Source organism: Cydia pomonella, chromosome 7 (assembly GCF_033807575.1).
Source record: "Cydia pomonella isolate Wapato2018A chromosome 7, ilCydPomo1, whole genome shotgun sequence".
Taxonomy (NCBI): Eukaryota; Metazoa; Arthropoda; class Insecta; order Lepidoptera; family Tortricidae; genus Cydia; species Cydia pomonella.
In genome coordinates, this window is record NC_084709.1 from 20,295,154 (window position 1) to 20,314,660 (window position 19,507).

At 36.4% G+C, this 19,507-nt stretch overlaps 1 protein-coding gene across 1 annotated transcript in view; it reads right to left on the bottom strand.

Annotated features, from left to right (window-relative positions):
* Nucleotides 1-834: 834 nt before the first annotated feature.
* Nucleotides 835-19,507, bottom strand: part of LOC133520101 (poly [ADP-ribose] polymerase) — a 214,628-nt gene continuing 195,955 nt past the window's right edge. Inside the window, exon 21 of the mRNA XM_061854409.1 lies at nucleotides 835-844. The gene's annotated coding sequence lies outside the window, so the exon portion shown is untranslated. The remainder of the gene's footprint in view (nucleotides 845-19,507) is intronic.

A 19,507-nucleotide genomic window follows, 5' to 3' on the forward strand; every position in this document is an offset into this window, starting at 1 on the left:
TAGGCATCACCGAGACTGATTTCCTTGAAATAATACCCCAGGTGGTCGTCCTAACTGTTTTAGTTCAACCCTGCACCTTATTAAAGTACAAAAACATCCATGCATTGTTTCAAGGGTTTTATTTATTCAACTAATATTTGCAGTTGAGGTTTCATCTAGATCTACGTTTGTTTAGGATGCCCATATGAAATACCTTCATCAAATGCCTGCAGGGCATTGCGAAATTCAATTTTAGCCTGATTCTTCGTATTCGAAACAGAGGTAAAATTAATATTCGAAAAGCGTAGAGTTTTGAGGGACGTTTATTTAGAAAGATAGATCCATCAGGGTTACAACGCTTCTTTAATGCTTTTTTTCATCATTGTCATCTCTCATTGATAAAGTGTTGTTTTTATTCACTGTTAACATTTTCAAAAGCAACAACAGTTCTTAGAATTGAAATCTGCATATCATCGTCGTAAATTGATGTAAATATTAAATTGTTGAATGTAAATATTATATAAATGCTACGTTTGTAATTATAGAATGTTAAAGTTAATTATTATATTAAGTATCTGCTTTGTATATATAATTGCAATTTAAATTTCGTACGCCTAAACGGCTCATCATGGCTGATGTACATAATTCTATATTAATAATATTAATATACTTCTACTGTCACCTAACTGTTATCTGTGATGATGAAATAAACAAAATTGAATTTATATGTTGCTCTGCTATTATTATGATGCTGACCGAAAAGGAGTGAGAGGAGGAGTAACGGTAATATCTCAACGGGACACCGTGGCGGTACAAGTCGCGGGCAACCAACAAAACTATATCACCTGGTGTCTGCTTGGTTGTGCAACAAAGTTCGGTTTTTTTTGGAAAGTCAGATGAAATGCAACCAGGAACGCGTAAAAAAGAAGAAGATTGGTATCATAGACGAAGCGACCCAGCACATTATGTACTCCTCATCAAGGCTGCTCGCGTGAGAATAAGTTCATTGGAACATAATAGTGTAGAGTTACAGATGTTTTATCTTACCCTCCATGTGGTGCCTGACTTGGCGATGTAGAATTGGCGTTGTACACTATCTGTACTGCCTTCTGAATTCACCATTCAATAATTTACATGAACCGCGAAAGCGGGACGCACCTCCGCATCAACGTAAATATGGTTTCCCTTTTCTGAATTATCAGTTCGGGGGAGTATGCAGTATTTCCAATATATGTACCTGATTGGTGCAGAGGAGCGTGGCGCATCATCTCAACCGCGCCAAGCAGTTAGGAATACTGGGGGCCTAGCCAAAATGCTAATCGTTTGTCGCACTAATAAGGAAGAGTGATAGAGAGACATTACCGTTTCTTTCGCTACTGCGCAAACGATTGACATCTTGGCTAGCCCTCTGATGTCGCAACGCAACGATTTCGCCAAGACAAATTTTATAATGCGAACTTGTCGCATTTAGATAGTCTGTGTCTGTTGCCAACTCTATTAAGTTAAGATGTGATGAATAGGAAACGCAATGATGATCGATATCCGGCAATTATTCGATTAGCAGAATACTGTGTGTTGATGGGCTATTAACCGCACACATTAGCCTAATTTGATGCTTATGCATGAGTAAAGTGAATAATCAATAAATTGTAGGAAATATCACGTATGATTCAATCATGGTTCGCGCATAAGATTCTGAAAAACAGTGGGAAAGATTCAATCTATACTAAAAAAACCGTCTTCAAAATTTACTAATTATGTTCCCTGTTTTCTCGAAGGCAGCTCGATTTGAAAAACGGTTTTCTGTTTTAAACAGTTTTTACTCATTGATTTTATGTCTACTACCTCTGAAGTACCCTCAACCCTGATGGTACCCTGGATTAGCCAAGATAATTCTTTTAACATTGCCTTTATATGCGTTATTTAGATATATTTTTATATAAGAAATATTTAAAAAGCTATTCGGCCTAGTCCATATGAATCTTCCAGCATTTTATAGTGTATTTATTTAACTTAAAATTACAATTTCGTTACCGAGACTAATGTGTAGTCATACAAATGTCAAATAGTGCATAACCAAAGACAACAAAGCAAAGCTTTGTCGTCACATGCAACAGATTTAAGTACAAAGGCCGCAAAACATCACGGTCGCCATAATTTCGTGCAACGAGTATGCGTTTTAATTACTGTTGTGGGCGAAGTGAGCCGATCTGCTTTCCGAATTGGACTAGTGTTCATGTGTGTTTGCGAGACTTCGCTTCATAAATTATTTGTCGGTCATCAGGCATCGTTGCTAACGTCAGCTACCGCTCCATTGGTGGGTTGAGCAACAGCAGCTACACAAACACGTGAAAAAATTAGTTATCGCGTTTGGATTGAAAATCTGTCAGAAGATAGTTCATACGCTATTTTCAGTACAAAAAATCGCCAACCGGTTGTATCGCGTTGGAAAGATAGTCAGCTAGTCACATAAACATGTAGAAAATTATTTTTTTGGTCATCACATCTACCTAACCTACTTGTAAATAGGTCTCTATTTCATCGCCGTTAGTATATTGAAGCCTTGTGAACATCAGTTGCCGTTTGAACAATACTACTCGCACCAGAATTGAAATTTTAGGCTGCTGGCTTCATACTGGTTATTGGCTGTCCTATTTAAGAACCCCCGACAAAATTAAAATATCAAGTACGTCTTTGTACAACTTTTTATGAAAAAAAGTATTCCTCTTACTTACATTTAATAAAATCCGTCTTTTTTGTTAATATCTTGTGCAGTAAAATTTAAGATAAATATAAAGATAGTTTATTATTCAAGTAGGCTACACTGGCTCTAACCCTAAACCTCTGACCCGAGAAGATTTAAATCCCCCCTCAAATGGAGGAGTGTATCCCAATATGGACCGGCAAGAAACTCGGCGGGACTCATCTTTTCAAAACATTACATCTTATAATTAACATGCATTAAATAAGAAAAAAATATACTTAAAATTATAACAGCACTCAACGCTCACTTCACAAATCCATTCTGCTCGATCCGTTCTGGAGATCAACGGTATCATTCATTCGTTCACTCTTTCGACTTCATTTGGTTGCAAAAAAATATCAGACGGAGTATAAAATAACACATTTCCTTAGTTGATATTTAAGGAGTCTCGTACAGTACTGCCGTACTTAAAGAGAATTTAAAAAAAAGCAAAAAAAAAATATTGGCTGTAAAATTTTTCCCCAGGATTCTTCACTTGTTCTGGTCGTTCCGAGACGAACGCTCTGCCGCGCTCGACGAGCCCGGAATACCACCCTTGTTGGCCTAGGGCAAATAAACCGGCAGCCAATTGCAGCCATTGTTAGAAATATGACGATTGTTTACCAGACCACTGTGTGCTGGCAACAATAACTCGCTCGCTAATAGGGGCATAAACCACCCTGCCTTATAGAGATTGGTTCGTTCGTTTAGAGAATTGAATGTTCTGGAAATTTAGCATTGTAATGTTTTTTTTAATCAATAAAAAATAATTTTAAAAGGACTTAAGAGCTGAAATACTGAGGCTTTTAAAAAATGATGATGCCAGCGCAATTAAATACTTAAACCATCTGAGCTATCCAACCATAATATACAATAAACAATAAACAACAATATATAAGTGATATTAAGTACCTACTTCTAGGATCCTAGCGTCACAGTTTACCGAAGGTTTCCAATTCCAATCAGTTCCCTCCTATACAATTGTAGGAACTCCTGAAGGAACCTTTCCGGCCTCATGGACGGCCAATGATGCATCATTGGCTGTAGTAGTGTTGGTAAGAATTTGAGTCATTTGAGTCTGAATTTGAAGAACTCGACTCGTTTTTATGAAACACGGCGCTTAAAAAACTTCCCAGTCTTTTAAGTCCCAAGAGGCGAGTCATTCATTGAGTCTTTTTTTAAGAGAACTCAAAAGGACTCGAGCCTCAGAATAAAGACTCCGTCAACAATTTCATAGGTTTAACCTAAATACAAGTAAATTATGCGTTACTGTAATATTTGTGTGCCTTAATCCACGAATATTACTTAAAGACAAAGCATTTCGAAATTTTGCAAACAAAAAATTTTAGAGCTCTCTGAAATGGACTCAAGTCCCTACCAAAGACTCGAGTATCTAACAAGTTAAAAGGAACTCGAGTTTAGACTTAATATGTGAGTCTGAAAAACTGAGTCGAGTTTCATAGCAGAGGACTCAAAGGATTCGAGTCTTAACCAGCACTAGGCTGTAGATAGGTATCTGTACATATAGGGACATGGAATTGTTTCAAAGCTTCCTCAGACGTCACTAACGTTTTAAATAAAGTACGTTGAGCAAGTAAGTAAATATTCTTTATTACACCACAAAGTAAACGAATTTAAAAACAGACTTACAATGTAAATAAATAAATATTATAGGACATTATTACGCAAATTGACTAACTCTCACAATAAGCTCAATAAGGCTTGGGTTTGTGGGTACTTAGACAACGATATGTACACGGTGTAACAAGAGGAATCTAAAAGATTTTAACCATGCAATTCTGAGGCCAAGAGAAGGAAAAATGTAATAAGAGTTTAACTAAATTTTGTCAAAAAATGTAAGATAAATTTATATGAATATTTATAAATACTTAAATATATAAATATAAAACACCCATGATCCAGGAACAAATATCCGTGCTCATCACATAAATAAATGCGCTTACCAGGATTTGAACACGGGACCAACGGTTTCATAGGCAGGGTCACTACCCATTAGGCCAGACTGTTCGTCAAATGTCAAGGTAGCAACAGGCAGTCTTATCGCTGCAAGCGATCTCTTTCAGATACTCTCAGTGATCAGATACTCTTAGTACAGCCATTTTTGTTTTCACTGCTCAAAATCTGTCTTCACCACTCATTGTGCCGCAATTGTTTGACGCAGTGATTTATTTATTAACCAAAAAATAGCATTCCATCAGATCCACAGCGCAGGCTTCGTCACATTATAGAAAGACTTTTTTTTTTGTTTGACTAAATCAATTATTTTGTCTAAGCTAAATATTCCCCGAACCAGTTTTTGTTCTGGAACTGTACCCGCTATCTTTCCTTCACGTTTTCATAAGTAGGGAAGTAAATTAATATTTAGTTGACCTAACTAACTCTGTGGCGTTTCATTTGGTGGCGTGAAGAAAAGGGACAACGATTTTTCTCTGGAATCGGCGCATATGTCATGCTGGCACCACTTGCAACAAACAAACGCTGTACGTATACAATTACAAACGAGGCATACCCACATACGTTCACGTTACCGTTTTCATTAAGAATTAACATTGACAAAACACGGTTACGCCTCGAATCTAGGCGGTCAACCGTCAAGAGAACCCCGGCCATGTTTAATATCCTCCTGTATAAAAAATTTAAACAAAACGTTGCCTTAATGAAAATTAATTAACCATTTCAATTGGGAGAATCAGGTTTTAGATCAACAATGAACTGAAAACATGTTATTACAAATATACGTGTATTTCAATTAGGCGGGTTTTCATAATGTAGGTAAGTTAACAGAATGAAAGATTTGTATTCGTGATGGTCACGCGAACTTTGATAAGAAGTTTTGAACCAAAGTAACTTGAACTCGTTTTTAGGGCTCCGTGCCAAAGAGGATAAAACGAACCATTATGGTGCGACTTTGTCTATTCGTCTGTTTGTCACATCGTAAAAAAAAATCTGATACATGTTTTGGATTTGGAAGGTACGGTCACGGCTGAAAATATCGATACGAAAAAAGTGACAAAAATATGTATACACGTCTTTATTGCCCAAATGCCCTCACATACCTACATATTTTTGGCACATTTTTCGTATCGATATTGTCAGATGTGACTGTACATCCAATAACCCCCTTATTCATAAACGTGTACTAAAGTTACGATGCCGCTGATCTTCGTTTGTCCCTTTCCATCATGCCAATACGTCGGAAAGGGATGATCAGCGGCATCGTAACTTTAGTACACGTTTATGAATAAGGGGGTAAATCTATATGCTGGTTTTAAGTTATGCATTGGCCAGAAAAAGAAGCACTCGATGGAGAGGCGATATTTATCGAACGAGCGAGCGAAGCGAAGTTCTTACATTCAACTTGGAACACATGGCTGGCTAGAGGTACGTCCCGGCATTTCGATGTTTTTAAGATGAACTATCAGAGGATAGTTTGATGGACAATAATTTAAGTAAATTTATAAATAAATAAAATAAATAAATAAATATTATAAGACATTATTACACAAATTGACTAAGCCCCACAGTAAGCTCAATAAGGCTTGTGTTGAGGGTACTTAGACAATGATATAATATAATATATATTTATAAATACTTAAATACATAGAAAACACCCATGACTCAGGAACAAATATTCATGCTCATCACACAAATAAATGCCCTTACCAGGATTTGAACCCGAGATCATCAGCTTCATAGGCTTTTATTTTTATATATTTTTTTTTTTATTGAAATCAAATTGTGTAAACGCGTGGTTGAGGGCATTCTATTTTAGTCATTAAATTATGAGCAGGCTCGATCAAGGAGTTATGGAGCTAGAAGAGCCTAGAAGGCCAAAAAGCTATTTGTGAGGGGTCTTGCTATTCTGGTCATCTTATTTGCATGAAAGTATGGTCAAGTTTGGTATCAAATGAAAGTGGTTTCACATCAATAATATTGATTTTTTATTTACAAATTTAAAATAATTAGCAAGATAAAAACGAAATAAAATAAACATAATGTAGGTATTTGACATTTGACAAGAAAGATTACGACTTACTACAGATACAGTTTATTTTAATCTCTATGGTGACTTAAATCTATCAGTTAAGGGCTCCATGGACCTTGCAAAAAATGACACGCGGTTTTCGATCCTTGCCGCCGACTAAGTAGCCATTCAATTGATCTATCTTTTAAGCGAACCGCGAGTTCGAGCCGAACTACTAGTATACATATAAAACATCCATAACTCAGGGACACATATTTATGTTTACCCCACAAATAAATGCCCTTACCAGGATTCGAACCCGCGACTTCCTACTTCGTACGCAGGGTCACTGCCGACTAGGCTAGGGGGCCGTTTAAACGGCTTAACAATTAAAGTGCGTGACCGTACTGCTATTGATTATACAACAATAACAACAATACCAGCTCCTTCCTCTTGACTCCATCCAACGGCAGGCAGTTCGTGTTGTCGGCGATCCCGAACTTGCTGACGGCTTAGAACCACTTAGCTTTCGGTGAGACGTTGTCTCTCTTTGCATGTTCTATCAGTTACTTGCATGTTCTAGTAGTGTACAATGGGGAATGCTCTGAAGAACTTTTTGAATTGGTGCCATCGTCACCTTTTTATCACCGCACCTCCCGCCAAAGGAGCAAAGCTCATCGTCACTTCTTAGATACATGGCACACCAAGAATGAGTGGGCATCTCGCTTGTTTCTTCCTAGAACGTACAGAATGTGAAATGACTTGCCTCCTGAGGTATTTCCTTTGCGCTACGACATGGAATTCTTCAAGAAGCGGGTATTTAGGGTTTTCAAGGGTCAGCCACGCTTAAGTGGCGCCTATAATGTTGCTTATGTCCATGGGCGACAATGACCGCTTCCCATCAGGCGGCTCGTCCGTTCGTTTGCTGAGTATACTAAAAAATACATTATTGTTTCCGTCGGTGAGCATTTGTAATAACAGTGGAGGTGTATCGCCGGAAGGCTACAACAGCGCGGCACTAAACTAGTTTGGGCTCCATCAAGGAACGTTTTGCTTTGCTGAAAGCCAGCGCAGTTACTGACTCATTTCTACGTTTGTTACTTCTTTACAAAGCATAACTATTTACTTACTAAGTAAAGAAGAAAGCTAACAGAAGTAGACAAATAAGCGAAATTATGCGAATGGCGTCTTTATTTAAGGACATGAAAAATTATAAACCAACTAAAAAGTCAAATATCAATGGACTTGGATTGGACTAACGTCTTCTGTATTTGCGGCAGACGCCATTGCAAGGTCACCAGGATCACGGCGGTGCCGGTCAAAACCCTTCGGTTTCAACCCATATCATATCCTACGTTATTTTTAGGTTATAATCTATCTGTATGCCAAACTTCATCTAAAATCATCTACTATTCAGCGCGATCATAAAAGAAACATCTTTCGCATTTATTATTATTGGAAAGATTGCTGGCAACATTTTGTAATTTGAAGGCATATTAACGCACAGCCATAAGACTGATCGCAATGGAAAACAAAAGCACAAGCAGTCAAGTATAAAACCGCGTCACATTTAAACCGGTTGTTAACGCGAGTTTTGAACCACGCACGCACCCCAAAATTTTATGTTACGCGATTAAAAGCGTTTCAATTGCGAAATTTACGACAGGGTTGGGTTTTAAAACGTTCAGAAGGAATAATAACTTTCAGCTAGGATGTTTTATGTCGAGTTTTATTAGCCGTGTCGACAGCTAATGTTTTTACGGCCGTAAGGTGCTCGAATCTCATATTTTGCTGTAAAAAGCTTATAACCGATTGTGAAGTCAGATTGTCATGAGGATCTCCTTTAAAATCTTATTTTTTTAGTACACTTAATAGGGTAATTATATAAATTTTCCAGAAGTTTTGTTATTAAATTTTTATTCAGAAGTGAGAAAAAAGTGGTTTTACACGTAGTTCATTTTGGACACGTGTTATGATTATGACCGTTATGAATTTCAACGTCATGACGAAAATTGTCTACGGGTCTAACAAATTTTGAGTCTTTCCTTATTTTCAAACATATTAGTAAATTAAATAACGCTTATAAATATGAGACATTTATTTTATTTAGCTTTTTCTCTTACCCATTAGGTACGAGTATATGTAGTTCATTTCAGCAGGGCGTTAGTTTCCGCATTAGGCAACAGAAACACGAAACAACATTGTAAGCAATCAGGTTTCTATATAATAAATTAACCCTTGACATTAAAAACCAAGCACTCAGACTGCATTACCAGCTACAAAATAACGTTCGATTTACTATGTCAGAATAGCAGTAATTGAAATCCAGCGCTCGCATGAGCTCGTCGGTCAATGGAAAAACACAATGGCCGAGTACAATGGACGCCATTCACAGGTCTTAAACGTTCACAGCAAATGGAAATTTTAGAGCGAAACGATAACGGGTGTAACTTAATTTTTCTCTACAAAATCGATGGCTTATTGTACCTACGCTTTCGTTTAACGTTTACTGTAATGGGATAGCGTGAAAGGGTTTGTAATCATCATTAGTGTGTCAAGTAGTTTTTACACAATACTAGTAAGAATAGTTTTATAGAAAGCTTTATAGTAACGACACCAATCAGTTTGTTTTTCTCTCACTCTCACTGAGCGTAAACGTTAGCGAAATGGAAGTGAGTGCCCGGGAACCCCTAGTGTAAATTTATTCGACAGCGTGACGTAACGTACGTTTTCGTTAAGACTCATTTTGTTTGCTTGTTTATTTGGTTAAACTTTATTGCACAAATTTACAAAAATATTACCAATGGCGGATTTAACGCCTTGAGGCATTCTCTACCAGTCAACCATTGGGCTAAACAGAAATAGTTTGGTGCAGGATTGTAAAGAGTTGATATGGAAATAGACACAAGTCGAGACTACTATGATACTATACTTATTATTATTTTAAATATACCTACATATATACATATCCAATATATATAAATAAACATACATATATATAATAATTATGTACCTATTAGTGTGAGATATCACGCAGACATTTAGTCTCGAATGTCTTCAAATAAAATGCTTACGCAACTTGCTTTTGAATGTAAGCTTGCTCTGAGCTTGTCTGATAGGCAGAGGGAGAGCATTCCACACACGTATTGCTTGGCAGGTGAATGAATTGGATAAGAATCCAGTCCGATGAGGGAAGACAGCCAGCTTCAGAGTACGAGAAGCACGAAGAACATAACCAGGACGGGCTGTTATAAAACTAAAAAAAATATATGATATACATTACCATGCAAACTTCCACCGAAAATTGGTTTGAACGAGATCTAGTCAGTAGTTTTTTTTAATACGTCATAAATGGTACGGAACCCTTCATGGGTGAGTCCGACTAGCACTTGGCCGCTTTTGTAATTGGCTGTTTGTCGATTTCATTCGCGCCTTTGCCTTGCGCGCGCATTGGAATCGTGCGTAAAAAAAAATAACGCGCCAGCCATTTTCCGTATTTGTCTTAAAATTGGAATAGTTTCGCATGTTTTTAGTTTATATATTGACGAAAATGTCATTATCAAGCATTGAAAACGAAGAACACATAAAATTGACCTGTCAGTAATACTAATAGAGGCAAGAGCCGAGAACGATAGCCTTTTATCATTAAAATCGGATGAAAAATAATTGGCGGCATATTAAACTTTTATTCAATGGAAAATCAGCAAAAACGCCCAGTTTTCTTGGAAAGCGTGTTGGTAGCTTACTTCAATGAACTGGCGAATAAGTGCCTACAAGCTGTTAAAACTCTAAGCCACCATTTTGAAATTCTACTTTTACTGTTTTGACAAAAAAAACTATTTGATAAGTTTTGTTTTTAACTCCCACATCGGCTTTCTTATTGCGCGCTCGCTTACAGCTCGCGAGCATAATATCGCCTCGTGTGTAATGACCAACTTAGCACTATTTCGCACATATCTCGAACAAAGTAGTGCCTAACGCCTAGGTATATGCTTTGTTCGGAGGTGATAATTTCTTGTATGAGCAAGCTTTATGGCCCCCTGGTTATCATTGAACAATGTCAGAACCTCGCATTCCATCCACACATTTTTCAATACATTCTGTAAATACATAGCTTTAGCTAGTGGCTTTGGCAAGTGCCATGTACTCGGCCTCGGTGTTCGAAAGAGCGATAGTCTTATGCTTACATGCCTCTCAACTCACTGGCGCACCAGCCAAAATTAACGTAAACCTAGAGTAATATTTTCAATCTTTCGCATTCGAGCCCCAATCAGCATCAACCACACCGAATAACTGTAAATTAGTTCTCTCATACACCAATCTAAAAAATCTAAAGGTGCCTTTCAAGTTTACACTCGCTTTGCCGCCTTCCAGTGCTGAACATCATAATGAATATTGAACTGACTTAAGTAATTGGCGGCGTAAGCAATGTCGGGTCTTGTCGATACAGCTAAGTACATCAGCGCACCTATAAGACATTGATAAGGATATTGTCTCATAATATAATTATTCACACTTTCAGGCTTCTTCAATTTTACAAGATTATCAATAGGGGTCATAACAGGCTTGCAATCTTGGATGCCAAATCGAACTAAAACCTTCGTTAAGTACATCTTTTGGCTCAGATAAACCCTATTTTCATCATCTCGTTGAAACTCAATACCTAGACAAGTACCAATCTTGCCTAAATCTTTAATATCAAAAGCATCTTTTGCATTTTCACAGACTTCAACCATTTATCATCATACTTGGCTAATATCATATCAATATCATCAACGTAAACAGCGATCAACATTATTTGTTCACCTTTTTGTGAGACAAATAAACATGGGTGCTAAAGGAGTCGTGATGGTAAGGCTACAGGATGTTCGAGTGAAACATTAAATTTCGTATCATTAAGAATTAATATTTATTCATACAGGTTAATAATATAATGAGATGTGTTTCCTCGCTCGGCTAAAGCCGTTAATTAATTATTTTGATATAATAATTAAGTCCACGCCGCGTACTCTGCAGCGCGCCCCGGGCACTTTGGCTGCGGGAATAATCTACTACGTAATTTATTTAATTAAATCGCAGAACAAGTAAAAATACTTAGTACTATGCATAGATGGTAGGATCGTATAAATGATACCGTGTGCACCCGTGCGGGACAGAACATACGCAATGCGACAAAATTAAAAACTCGTTTTAACATTCCTGACAACATACCAAAAACGACCTACGTAATTTGATCGGGTTATTTGTTGCCCACCATAGAAAACGGCGGGCAACAAAAAACGTCTACGTCACTTAGGACTTTCTAGAAGAGAGGCTATGATAAGGACAAACAATAATAGCGCTTTCTCTGCTACTCCTACAGAAAGATACATAAGACTAGTCCATTCTTTCAGTTCCCCCCACTACTCATGCCCGATCCATACTAAATACTAAATGCATGGTACTAAGGTACCTATACAATGTTCTCTCATGTTTATTAGCTCTCTCTCAAAGTAGTCAAAGTGGTCGGAAGACGTTATTATTAGGAATGCGCTGCTGACTGTAGAATTATAGATAGACCATTGTAGTTTGGTTTAATTAGCCGGGAGAAGGTTTAGAGTCAGACCAAGCTAAGTTGGCATCGATTTTGATAGCCCAGCCTGTGCAAGCGTTAAGTAAAACGTCATAATTAGAAGTTTGACGTTTAAACCGGTCAAAACCGCTGCCAACTTATCTTGGTCTGACTCTGCAAACAAAAGTTATAATTACTATATTTTCTTTGTACAATTTTTTTGCAAAGTAACTTAGTACGAAACATAGACATATCTTACGTAAGTGTTGAATGAATGAATGAATGATCGTTTATTTGCGTTAAACAAGCGTATGTGTTCATGCCAAGTATCAGGTAATTTAAATATCGTTTTAAAATGAGAGCGTAATAACTTCTATTGTATGAGGGCGGCTTGTGACTTGTGGCTCTTTAAGACTTCGGCATTTGTATTACGCGCTTCAACATGTTTTAACGGCCCTATTCGAACTTTAATATAGATACGTCAAAAATTAGCTGTAGATACGATATGGATCGGATATGTCAGTGTCAAAAGTGACGTTTTTGTTTAAAGAAACGTCCGTTTTGACACTGAAATATCCGATCCTTATCGTATCTAAAGCTAATTTTTGACGTATATTAAAGTTCGAATCGGTCCGCAAGATCCACGCATACAAGATGCACGCTGTACCTAATTTTAGCAGAGATCAGTTAATAAAAGAGACTGTTTCTACATTTGAATACGTCCCTGTAGAAGTCATCAATGTCATCATACCTCTAGATAGCGAGAAGTACGCGAGGTGTCAGTAGAAGAACTGTTAAGGTTTATTCGGGTAATGCCAACTATATACCTACTTTTTACTAATTTCGAAAATCACCTATTCATATAATTTATTTACATGTACGGAAAAGACATACCTACAATTCATATTTATTTAATATATGGAATTTGGATAAGCTTAAATGCTTCATGGATGAACTTCGTTTATTAAAAAACGGTACCTACCCATATTTGATTACATATTTCAAAATTACTCATTTTATTAATTTGGTAACCATTGTAAGATGAATGTAGGGTAACGGCGGCTATTAACGCGGGTATCAAAATCGACGTCTAACACCGCGGTGTTTACAAATACTCATTTTGCAAGCAAACAGATCTATTCCCTAAGAAATAAAGCATACACAAAACAAGCTCATTCATTGGTCTATCGTGCCCATTAGTGTGCATTTGTGTGAGTGTAACAAAAAACTCGCGATTCGTCAGTTTGTGTGACGGCGGCGCAAGAACCGGTTGTTCCATACAGACGCGTGACACCACAGGTAAGTGCACTTCAATCTTACTTAGTGTTTTACGTAATAGTTATGGCAAATAAACTAGTGCAATGCCTTTTAAGAGGTTGTGTATTGTTTTCTACACGATTTTGAATTACTTTTAACTTAGTTTTTGACTGGGAAATACGTTTAAAATTGAAAATAAAATACAGCGGTGATAGACGCCAATTACTTCTGTGGTAAGTAATTCCGTGGTATGTCACGGTAATAGAAAAAGTGGTAGTTTTGTTATTTACTCGTTAGTCTTGGTACAAATTATCAATTTTATAATTTCTTTTATTTATTCCAATCTTGATCTATTCACGCTATTAAAGAGCTATTTCCGTGGTATGGAAAGTATTCAACTAACCCTTTATATTTAACAAAAACTTCAGCACCGATTTCCTTGTTTCTATGGGAACCCTTAATCTGTCAACTTTTTTTTTTTTTGAGTTAAAACCTAAAATTTACTTGCCAGTTATGTGATTTTGTCTTCACAAGAAGCTCGTAATATACGTGTTTGTTTTGATTTGAAAAACCATCTGTGTTTTATTCTTTTTATGGGTCGGAATTAGGTTTAATTAAACTCCAAATTAAGCCTATTACCGATGGTATGATCAGATTACCCTCGTTAATAGAATGTATAGAAATCTATTACCGACCCAGAGAAATATCGAATGGGTCGGTAATATGCTCTTAAAGAGCTATCTATTACCGAGTAACTATTTGGTATTGTATTGAAATATCGCATTTAGGGTACCGCAAGTACAGATTTCTTTGATAAAATTTAGACTTCAGTTATCATTATCAGATTTAAATTCTTCTGTTTTCTGATTCAGTTATTACGCTGACAAGGAAGTACCCAACTGCCGGACAATTCCGATTAGATTTTTTTAAATATAATTTTATTTATACAGTATTCCAAAATCTCAGACATGATTTTTATTAGCTATAAGAATCAGCAATAAGAAAAGTACTGTGATTTGTTAATTATAAACGGGTAAATTATAACACATAATATGTGAGAGACTTTATTTAACTTAATTGCCTTATCAAAAATATTAGAATTAAAAATTTTCATGTTTTAATATACAGTCGAAATTTTATAAGGTGGACGTTTACCATTTCACTGTGGTAAACTTTCACTCAGGTGGTAAACGTCCAGCTTATAAATTTTCGACTATAATTTACGCTGTGCCTTATTAGAAAATGTTACTTACTTGTTTTTTTTTGTGCAGCTAATTATGTCAGTAAGACAAATTCTTATCAATCTTTATAGCATTTAAAAATTATTTTATTTAATAACAGGCAGGCCTATTTGTCATATACGTCCTTAGTAAAACTTTGCTAACAATATTTTTTGTTGTTTTACATGTAAAACATTCAACTTATAACTTGTTATACAGGTACTCGTGGGTACTTGGTAAGTTAACTATTTAATAGTATTTGATTGTGCCAAAGTGTAATTATAATCTCTTCGAATATATCTCTTATTTTTAAACATACTCCTATAGTTTTATTTTTTATTTTTGTGTCATTATTAAACTTAATGACACAAAATAATATACAGAACCCACGTCGTTATTATTGTTTTAACCCTCGGTATTAGGTTTCAAATTTTGAGTTTAGTTTCTATTAACGAGTGCAGAAAAATCATGCCAATTGTACCCTCGGTAATGAAAGCTCAATTCGCGATAATAGAATCACAGCCTGTCCCTTGCCACGGTAATAGAAGATTTGGTCATTTTGGCTTCAAAAAATATTTTAATACATATAATAACCCAAAATGAATCCAAAAACGTGTGAAACGGAAAGTTCATTAAATGCTCTGATGAAAAAAAAATATTCCTGGCTGTTAGACAGCATTGATACCCTTAATTTTTGGATCTCTTTTGAAAAGTTCCTTAACTACCACGGTAATAGGTGCCTTTACATCTAGTTTGTGATCAACGCTGGCTTCTTCAAGTGGACGTGGCGATTTTAAATGCATAATCATTCATTACCCGTATGCGGAACAATGGTGTTGCGAACATTGGGACGCTAATAAGTTCATATTATTATTTGTATCTCCGTTAAAAAAAATCGGGCTTTTCAAATCCAAAGATCTACCGAGAACACCGAAGTTTGCAAATTTTGGGCATAGTTCTCTGTCACTCTAATTAAGTACCCCTTAATTGGAGTAAAAGAGAAAGATACCCGCATTGCCGGTCAGGCATGCAAACTTGCGAAGGGATATAAATCCAAGACGTAGATGCCGTTTTGAGAGCTTTTATGTCATGCATGTAGAACGTCTGCTGCCCATTCACGGTTACAACAATAGATACGTTATCGCTTGTGAACCACTCTCAGCAGGGATATTGTAGTATTATTAGTCTGTATTATTTACAGGTTTAGTCACAAAGTTCACTTACTGCACTCAGTGCTGAACATCATAATGAATATTGAACTGACTTAAGTAATTGGCGGCGTAAGCAATGTCGGGTCTTGTCGATACAGCTAAGTACATCAGCGCACCTATAAGACATTGATAAGGATATTGTCTCATAATATAATTATTCACACTTTCAGGCTTCTTCAATTTTACAAGATTATCAATAGGGGTCATAACAGGCTTGCAATCTTGGATGCCAAATCGAACTAAAACCTTCGTTAAGTACATCTTTTGGCTCAGATAAACCCTATTTTCATCATCTCGTTGAAACTCAATACCTAGACAAGTACCAATCTTGCCTAAATCTTTAATATCAAAAGCATCTTTTGCATTTTCACAGACTTCAACCATTTATCATCATACTTGGCTAATATCATATCAATATCATCAACGTAAACAGCGATCAACATTATTTGTTCACCTTTTTGTGAGACAAATAAACATGGGTGCTAAAGGAGTCGTGATGGTAAGGCTACAGGATGTTCGAGTGAAACATTAAATTTCGTATCATTAAGAATTAATATTTATTCATACAGGTTAATAATATAATGAGATGTGTTTCCTCGCTCGGCTAAAGCCGTTAATTAATTATTTTGATATAATAATTAAGTCCACGCCGCGTACTCTGCAGCGCGCCCCGGGCACTTTGGCTGCGGGAATAATCTACTACGTAATTTATTTAATTAAATCGCAGAACAAGTAAAAATACTTAGTACTATGCATAGATGGTAGGATCGTATAAATGATACCGTGTGCACCCGTGCGGGACAGAACATACGCAATGCGACAAAATTAAAAACTCGTTTTAACATTCCTGACAACATACCAAAAACGACCTACGTAATTTGATCGGGTTATTTGTTGCCCACCATAGAAAACGGCGGGCAACAAAAAACGTCTACGTCACTTAGGACTTTCTAGAAGAGAGGCTATGATAAGGACAAACAATAATAGCGCTTTCTCTGCTACTCCTACAGAAAGATACATAAGACTATTCCATTCTTTCAGTTCCCCCCACTACTCATGCCCGATCCATACTAAATACTAAATGCATGGTACTAAGATACCTATACAATGTTCTCTCATGTTTATTAGCTCTCTCTCAAAGTAGCCTAAGTGGTCGGAAGACGTTATTATTAGGAATGAGCTGCTGACTGTAGAATTATAGATAGACCATTGTAGTTTGGTTTAATTAGCCGGGAGAAGGTTTAGAGTCAGAACAAGCTAAGTTGGCAACGATTTTGATAGCCCAGTTAAGTAAAACGTCATAATTAGAAGTTAGATGTTTAAAATAACACTTGCGCTGTCTGAGCTGTCAAAACCGCTGCCAACTTATCTTGGTCTGACTCTGCAAACAAAAGTTATAATTGCTATATTTTCTTTCTACAATTTTTTTTTTGCAAAGTAACTTAGTACCAAACATAGCCATATCTTACGTAAGTTCGTCATGCCATCGTTCATGCCAAGTATCAGGCGGCTTGTGAATGTGGCTCTTTAAGACTTCGGCATTTGTATTACGCGCTTCAACATGTTTTAACGGCCCTATTCGAACTTTAATATAGATACGTCAAAAATTAGCTGTAAAGTGACGTTTTTGTTTAAAGAAACGTCCGTTTTGACACTGAAATATCCGATCCTTATCGTATCTAGAGCTAATTTTTGACGTATATTAAAGTTCGAATCGGTCCGCAAGATCCACGCATACAAGATGCACGCTGTACCTAATTTTAGCAGAGATCAGTTAATAAAAGAGACTGTTTCTACATTTGAATACGTCCCTGTGGAAGTCATCAATGTCATCATACCTCTAGATAGCGAGAAGTACGCGAGGTGTCAGTAGAAGAACTGTTAAGGTTTATTCGGGTAATGCCAACTATATACCTACTTTTTACTAATTTCGAAAATCACCTATTCATATAATTTATTTACATGTACGGAAAAGACATACCTACAATTCATATTTATTTATTATATGGAATTTGGATAAGCTTAAATGCTTCATAGATGAACTTCGTTTATTAAAAAACGGTACCTACCCATATTTGATTACATATTTAAAAATTACTCATTTTATTAATTTGGTAACCATTGTAAGATGAATAATGTAATCTAGTTTGTGATCAACGCTGACTTCTTCAAGTGGACGTGGCGATTTTAAATGCATAATCATTCATTACCCGTATGCGGAACAATGGTGTTGCGAACATTGGGAGGGCATTGCGATGCTAATAAGTTCATATTATTATTTGTATCTCCGTTAAAAAATCTCGGGCTTTTCAAATCCAAGGACCTACCGAGAACACCGAAATTGGCAAATTTTGGGCATCGTTCTCTGTCACTCTAATTAAGTACCCTTTAATTGAAGTAAAAGAGAAAGATACCCGCATTGCCGGTCAGGCATGCGAACTTGCGAAGGGATATCAATCCAAGATATATAGATGCCGTTTTGAGAGCTTTGATGTCATGCATATAGAACGTCTGCTGCCAATTCACGGTTACAACAATAGATACGTGATCGCTTGTGAACCGCTCTCAGCAGGGATTGGGCCTATTGTAGTATTATTAGTCTCTATTATTTACAGGTTTAGTCACAAAGTTCACTTACTGCACTCAGCTTGCAATTTATATCGCAACTTGATCTGTACATGGTAATGGCAACTTGTTTCTAGATGTCAATTGGAAGATCAATAAGTAAGTATGCATTTGCGTCTCCACTTCGCAATATCATTACTTAGGACTACGATTAGAGTTATTACAGTCTAACGCAGCTAAGAAGTCAATTTTAACAGTTATGAATTGACTCTTATTTACACCGTGGGCTAAGTAAACCCGACAGATTTTAAAGGTGTACTCTTGATCGCAGACCGCTTTAGAGACTAAAATGTCATACAAAGTTTCCTGAAATCGATCTTGTTTTTAGAGATAATGACAATTTTAGTGAAAATTTGTTTGTGTCATAACATTGTGAAGATCGCCTTCTTACCTGTGACACTGCCACTATTGTGACTTGGTTTAGACATACCTACTGACAGACAAGTTTTAAAGTAACCTCGCAATTTTTTATCTGTAAAAAAAACCAAGGTGTAAAACAGATAACGTTTCGTGTGCAGAAAAAGCAAAAAAAAAAAAACATTTTCTTTGCCGAATTTGGCCAAACTCATAAAAAATATTTTGCTCCTTAAGCGTGATTCAAATCTGACGAGTTTAATTGACCGACGGTGTATATGATATTAAGGCTATCAATTAAACGGTAGGTCTTAGCTTCGTAAATATAAGGGGCAATTCATGACTGTCAAAATTGTCTTCTACATCGACTATAGATACGTAGTTTTAGATGGAGAATTCCGTTTATTATATAAAGTACATTTTCTGCTGCTTAATTAGATTGAAATCCGACTTAGTTAATAAAGACAAAAAATAAATTTGCCAATTTCAGAAGCGAAAGTATCTAATAAACAAACACTTTATACTCGTGCCCTAGCTACACTTACTTGACGCCATAGAGAAATAAATAAGCATAGAGTGCTC